This window comes from Corythoichthys intestinalis, chromosome 14 (assembly GCF_030265065.1).
Source record: "Corythoichthys intestinalis isolate RoL2023-P3 chromosome 14, ASM3026506v1, whole genome shotgun sequence".
In the NCBI taxonomy this organism is placed as follows: domain Eukaryota; kingdom Metazoa; phylum Chordata; class Actinopteri; order Syngnathiformes; family Syngnathidae; genus Corythoichthys; species Corythoichthys intestinalis.
This window is the reverse complement of record NC_080408.1, coordinates 32,701,368-32,709,311: the sequence shown is the minus strand read 5'-3', so window position 1 is coordinate 32,709,311 and position 7,944 is coordinate 32,701,368.

Sequence of the window (7,944 nt, the reverse complement as noted above, 5' to 3'; positions counted from 1 at the left end):
GCGCGGCTTTCAAATTCCACTTCCGCAAATCCAATTGTTGAGAATTGAGGTTTTTTTTTTATTTTTTTTTTTATTATTATTATTATTAACAACAACATGATAATCAGAACAAACAAATATAGCCAGGAGAACAATCAACAAAACAAACCCAAAAAAAAAAAAAAAACAGAAAATAAACACAAATAAGCCAGGGGGTATAAATATTCCAAACATTGCACATCAGGGGAAAAAATACAGTAAGCAATTATTCACAAAAAAGTTTTAGTTTTTCACAAACATTAATTATTTTCACCGTTTTCAGATTTTTTGACTTTTTTAACAGATTTATCAAGCAAACAGTTTGATTATAAAGTGAGAGAACGACGGTAACAGCTTGCTAAATTTAAATTTCTGGAGGTAGAATTTTGATAACAAAATGAGTAGATAAGTAATAAAACCATTTTCACTTCTGAGTGTATTATAGAAACAAAAAATAACACTTTCCCACTTGAGTTTGAGGTCCACATGTAGATTCCTGTCAATGAACTTGCAAACATTTTTCTAAAATTTATTGGAAAAAGAACAGGTCCAAAAAAGGTGCTTAACTGTCCCTGGAGGATTTCCACAGAACGAACAGTTTGTATCAATGTCCCACTTAAATTTTTTCATGAAGTGGTTGGCAGGATAGCATCTATGAATAATTTTGAGAGAGACTTCTTTGACCTTATTGGTCAACAGGAACATGTTGGGGATAGTCCATACCTTTGACCAAATGATAGTCCATACCTTTGACCAAATGATATCTTCAACAAATTGATTCCAAAAAGATTTAACATACGGAGTGGATCTAAGTTGATTCTGATAAAATGATCGAACATATCTATTTGAATTTTTGTTATGTAGCAAACACAATTTCCCCACACTTGAGTCCAGTATATTTGGAGGAGATTATTTTGTAATGGCAAGTTTACATTTCTGCACAGCATAATGATACCTGAAGGAATTGCATTGTAAACAATCGCATATTGCTGAGGTCTAACCGGGAACTGAAAATAATCCCAAAACTCTGTGTAAAACAGGTAAGGTGCCTTTTGCTATTAAAAAGTTGGGACACAAAAATATTTTCGTTTAACACGCTAGGTTAAGCATTTTTTAAAAATCATTCTTATGTGTCATTGAGGGTTTTGGTAAAGTGAGCAGGAAGAAGTTTTAACGTTAACAAATTACAACACATATAAGGCATATCAGATCAATGTATTCACACAAAACATTACTAACCATCTTGCTACATGCATTTTTTAAATTTTATTATTATTATTAAATAAATAAAAATTTATACATAATTTTTATTCAAATGAATACCGGTAGTAAAATGAAGGGATACATTTTGGGACGGAAAATCCATTATTTAAATAGCCATGAGAATAATAATAATAATGATGATATAAAAACGCAATTTAAAAATTCAATGAGGAATAAAAACAATATAAATATTTTGAATAAAATAGAATTATTAATTTAAAGAATTATATTGTAAAAACAAAAATGAAGATGAAGATGAATGACATAAACTGAAATAAGTGAAATAACATTCAAATAAATCTCGCGTGACTAAGCATGTGCCAGTATGAGATTCTGACGGTATGAAAACCTTAAGCAAAAATATGACGGTATTGCAATTAAAGCTCTAAAAATTGTTACTTTGAGATATGTGGGTTTAAAAAAAAACAAACTTTTTCCCATTCAACAGGATTTTTATTTTTCATATTCGAAAATTGGAACATAAGTTAAAATAAATAAATATTCTAAATAAAATTAAAATACAAGCAGTCCTTTAGGTGAGCCGAAACCCACAGCCACAACTCAACGTTATTACCATCGGGGGGAAAAAAATTGAATTATTTTCCATAAAAAGCACATGTGTATGACTTGTATCATGTATACATTATACACATGCTCCCTTTCTCAACACAGACAGTTACCAAAGAGAAAAAAAAAACACGTTTTACCACCGCTAGACATACTAAACACGCTGGAGTTAACTCTCGTAGCTGGAGGGAAACGTTCATGACATTGTTTACTAACCTTTATTTTGTATAAATGCGAAATCACATTGGAGGTATTGCCTCCTCGGCAGCCACACTCCGCAAACATGTTTTACATGTCGGTTGGCCCTCCTTTAAGCTGCGGCCGTCTGTAACTTTTCTGTAGCCGAAGTATTCCCATACCAGCGATTTCGTTTTCTCCGATAGGGGGAGAAGTTCAGTTTCACCTCCTCCAGGCATCTTGTAGCACAGCTGTCTCACTGTCACTGAGCAACAACCAGTGGAGGAGGTTTACAAGGGATTTCCCCATGCATTTTTGGGACATAAAAAATAGCTAATACTCTAGGGACGTTATGTCGGATAATTTTTGCGGTTTTGAAACCTTGACATTTTCATACCATGGTATTCCTTGAAACCGGTAATTGGCACATGCCTACGTGTGACCTCACCCACATAGCTTAACACTTTAGCTGCCATTGACGGCTAGAGACGTTCCATACATTTTAACTGTGAGGGGCTGAAGGCGATCGAATTACTACACAGCATTCAGCCACCTTTCAGGAACACTTGCATATAAGAAAACCACATAACAATATATTAATTACTGTGTTTGCAATATGTTTGCTTGTAATTTTCATATAAGCCCATATCTAATAATTCACTGTATGACATTCCTCATGGAATTTTGACTGATATTTTGTCTTTTATCGTAAAACAACCATAAAAAGTGAAGCATGCCAATTTATTTGTGGAAGGGCAAACTCATTACCAAGCACTCGTCACTAGATGTCGACATAACATCAGTGAACATTTCATAACAAACTTGACTGTGTTTTGATCAGCTCTTGTTTGAAATAGTGAGCACGCTTGGCTTCCATTGTGTTGTTGACATATTTGAAAAGCTTTCTCTAACAGCACATCAGCACCCCCCTCCCTACACACACACTCTCTCTCACACACACACCTTCATCATCCTGAGTCTGATTCAGCACTTCAACACCTACACAGGGAACCAAGAATAGATTCAGACCGGGTGAGGAGCACAACAAGTGAGACCACCCTGTCCCATCCCATCTCCCATCATCTGCTCGCAGAGCGCATATGCTGATTTTGGATTGGTGCAAAGGTGCAGCCAGGAGCTAAATGTCAAAAAAGATTATTTTGGGGAGGCTGGGGGATTATTTAGCGTCTTTATACTATACATAGAGAGGAGAGTGTTCTTTCTTAAATGAATAAGTCTCCACTTGAATTCCTTTGTTTTCAATGTGTGTGTGTGTGTGTGTGTGTGTGTGTGTGTGTGTGTGTGTGTGTGTGTGTGTGTGTGTGTGTGTGTGTGTGTGTGTGTGTGTGTGTGTGTGTGTGTTGATAATTAGTGTACTGGAGAGCTGATTTTTGTCCTTAACTCCTTCACTGCCATGGGGTGGCGTGGCTCAGTGGTAGAGTAGTTGTCCCCAAAACCAGAGTTTGTGGGTTCGATTCTCCGCCCTGATGAACTCGTCTAAGTGTCCTTGAGCAAGATACTGAACCCCACGTTGCTCCTGGTGCTGCGTCACCAGTAGGTAGATGGCGAGATAGTGTAAAGCGCTTTGAGCGCCTTGAAAGGTGGAAAAGCGCTATATAAGTATAACACCATAACACCATGCACAGTGATAGCGCTGCCTGAGACTCTGGGAGGGCTGGCAGTGATTACTGTTGCAATTAAATTGTAGTAATAAAGTAACTTAAGAGGGTACCTTTGCAAGAGCATCTTGGCCTAGCAGAGAATCACTCACGTTCCCCTCGAGGCATTCGGTCGAGCAGGTATAGTGTGTTAGCTGAGAATCACGTGTGTTCCACTCAAGACGAGTGGGGGGTGCTAGTGGAACACCCATGCGCCCCCGAGCTCCGCCCCTAGAAATTTGGCACCCTGGGTGAACGCCGGACCAGCTCATGTCAGGAACCACAACTCGCAGTCCGTCAGAGATGACGACAATGTCTTCTTCAATCAACTGGCGGTGACTCCATGGCTGAATAGTCCAAGTTATGGACACCCATGGTCTTTTTGGAATTTTACCTTTTAGCCAGTTCGCCAAAATCACGCCAGCCAAACCGCGGGAACCACGCTAGCGCAATTCCAACGGGTGGCAAACCCCAACACCCCGGCAAAAAGGCCAAACTTCACGCGATCACCTTAGTTTTAACCCCTTGTACGTACTCCATTTTAAAAGCTGGAAAAAAGCTTTGAAACACAAGTTGATCATTTAGGGATGGGAATTGATACGACTTTTACGATTCCGATTCCATTATCGATATTGCTTAATGATTCAATTCTTTATCGATTCTCTCATCGATTCTAATTTGGGGAAAAAGAAGAACAAATGGTTTGATTGGCATCGAGTTTGTTTAATCAGAAGTCACAACCTTACAAACTCACAACGAGTTCAAAAGAGGCCCAAAGCTTCAATGTTAACTGTGGCCATAAGTGGCAAATGCACAAGAATGTGTAACATTTTACTGAAACATTTTTCTAATACAAATAAAACAATATTGGTATATATTGGCATATAGGTCGTTGTTCTGCCTTTGGCTATATGTGTTAAACTGTATTATTTACCATCATATTGAAATGCATGCCTTTTAGTTTTCATGGCGCTTTCACGCTCAAGTAGGGGCGCCCTTGGTCTTCTTCAAGCGGAGAAGAACGCGCTCACGTGAAGAAGAGCGCGCTTACACGCGAAGAAGAAGTGCCGCATCCAAGCCAGTGAGCGAGTTAGTGAGAGAGGGAAACACTGCCACGAGCCTACGTTCTTTGTTAATGTTTGTAAAATATCTACAGAGGCAATGCCTGTATGTATCATCTTTTGTGTTGTTGTTGTGTGTTTCCACTAGCGATCGGACACTTCAATCCAGTTGTGTAGTGGTTTGAACGATGCGCTAATGCTAGCGAACGCATGCTAACAGTTTGTTATTACTGTATTAGCAGCTAATCATCGCTGATTTACGTTGATGCAAAAGTGTTTGTTATTGGGGACGAAATTGATTTGTTTCATTTCTATTTTTAGTTTCACTCTTCAAGTGATGGTTGAATAAAGTCAGCAAATTATACCAACCTCTTCTGCATTGTCATTCGGGAGTTTAGCTAGCTGTATATCCAGGACTGAGCCTTAGCGTCTCGGTGAGGACAGTGCAGTCGTATTCCCTCCCAATGCAGTTATCTCCACCTTGCAATGACTGCAAGTCGCTTTGTTGTAATTTTTCCTCGTGAAGCGAAGACAGACTTTCGAGCGTTTGAACCTACGTGCTGTCATTGTTGGAGTGAGTGGTTTTTGACGCCATGCTAGTTTGATGCGTCTGGACAACAGGACACGTCACGACGCAATATGCGTTTTTAGGAATCGTTAAAGGGATCGTTAAGGCTTTTTCATTGTGATGTCGAGGCCTCGAAACACTAGGAACCGGTTCAGAATTGGAATTGGATTTTGATTCCCATCCCTAGCAATCAGACTGCAAGGCAAAAATAGCACACAGACCCAGATGAAGAGGAAGGCTGGATCCAGGGTCACCAAATCACAGGTCAAGAAAAGACTCCTTAAAAAAAGACAGCGTTAGCTAAAGAATTCAGTCTTTTGAAGGCTCCGGTGAGGCGGGTCGTGGTCTGCAAGAAGGGTGTGTTTGGGTGTTGTTCTGGGTAATTGTCTGTTGCAGGTTGGGCAGAGGAATCCGTGCGTCACTGTTGCCAAGGCAACCAGAGTTGAAAATTTTGTCAGCCTCAGCGCAAAAGGAGTTCTGAGTGTTCAAATTCTCGGCCGTGGAGTCTTCTTGTTATCAGGCGTGCCTTGTGGCAAGACAAGATGTCCCGCCATTGTTCTGGACAGTCCATTGTTGGCCCACAGAAGAGCCGATGGCGGGATTTGGTGGTCCAGGCATGGGCTCGTAGATTTCTTGGCCATCATCTGCTTGTCTCGCTCAGTCAGTGTCAATCTCGCTTAGTCAGCTGCATAAAGTGCGCGTTGGGCTTCCGTAGTCAGCACGCATCCTGTAGTTGTTATGCCCTTATCTGCCCGTTGTCCTGGCGCTACAAATTCCAATTAATCCAAGTGCAACCACTCATACTTCAAATATATTCTACTTGTTTTCTTAAACTATGATTTAAATGCTATTTATTTTATATTGGGTGTGTTAGAGTAATACAAACAGTCAAACAGTAAATATGGGAAAGGTTACTATTCCCTTCAGTCTGTACCATGGGGTGGGATGCTGCACAAAAGTTATAATAACTAAAGATGCACCGATACCGATACTAGTATCGGCAGGGGGCACCGATCCGGCCCGAAATGGTGGTATCGGTATCGACAAGTACCAACAAAGACGGCGCCAATACCATTTACCGATCCATTATTATAACATTTGACCGCAGCCTTTTTTTTTTTCTCCTGGCGCTCACTACACTCTGTCTCTGTGTTGTGTGATGACATGTGAACACCAAGCAGCTATCGCTATTGGCCTGCTCCAGACCAATGAGAACGGGCCAATAGCCACTCCTGACCAATGACAAGGGTGCTTTTTCATATGAAGGAAAAATAAACCAGGAGAAATGGCAGCGGTCGGGAAATATTTCAAAATAGAAATCCCGTCAATTAAAATCAATGGCTGCAGGCAAGATTTGCGGCCTGAAAGTTTCGAGATGTGGAGTTAAATCGGCCAGTTTCAATACCTCGAACCTGAAAAAACATTTAAAGACGAAACGTGAACGAACACAACGAGTTTGAGCCTGCAAGAGCAGGACTGCTATCCAGAGGAAGGGCGCTGGACCGGTGCAACAATCTCTGGTCAGTTCACTACGTCAACTTTACTTTGTCTTTTACTTAAAGAAATGCTGCAGTAATTTGGGAACTGTTTCCAAAGTAGGGTTGCCACCTTTCAGAAACAGAAATAAGGGACCCCCCCCCTCCCGAAAAAAGGAGGCTAATAGAGAGACTGGATGCTGTGGTCAATTATTATTACTTATAATTGTTAGCGTCCGCAAATGCGGAAACAAGGTTGGACCTCGAAGCGGACAACAAGCGGGGGATACGTACAAGGGTTTAATGATTGCAAACAAAAAATAACACACGATCGCGGGATAGTAGAAATAACAAAAGGAGTCCGTGACAGCAGGTCGACGGAGCTCAATACTACAAACTCGAAGGTTAGCTAAGACGATAAGGAAGCGAGCCAAAAAGCCAAAATAAAAACACTCAAATACCTGCACAGGGTAGAGGTTACAAACGAGTGCAGCACACTAACAGAAAAAACCCAATGCAGGGGCGTAACAAGCAAATGTAGCGAGACTATAGTGCGAGATGTCAAATGGCGATCAGCAAAGCAAATATCTCGGCAGCCTTCTCTGAGCTCACCCATGCTTAAATGCTGCGTTGATGACCCTGCATTGGATTCAGGTGCGACGTCAGGAACGCCCCCACTAACAGCCCAGCAGCAAAACACAATCTAACCAGCAGCAGAATGTGACAATAATTTCATGAAAGTTGCACTGTTTGGCCTTTGAGAGGTTTTAAAAAGTTTACTCAGTTCATTCAGCGTTTATTATTATGAACTTATTTTTACTTTCTTACTGTTGGGCTAGTATTATACATTGTACTAGTCTTTTTCCTATTTTGCAAAGGTAAGCAACAGCCTGACAAAGCCTTGATAGCAATGATTTCACATCCAATTATGTAGCTCTATGGGGGGGGGGTTATATATATATATATACATACATACATACATATAAACGGGGTGGTATCGGTATGGTATCGGTATCGGCCGATACCGCACAGCCAGGTATCGGTATCGGGGCCAAAAAATGGTATCGGTGCAACACTAATAGTAACTTAAATCTTTACAAAATAAATTTATAGGTGCAGGAAAAATGATAGGCAGTTGTAGCAAAAGTAACTAGTAT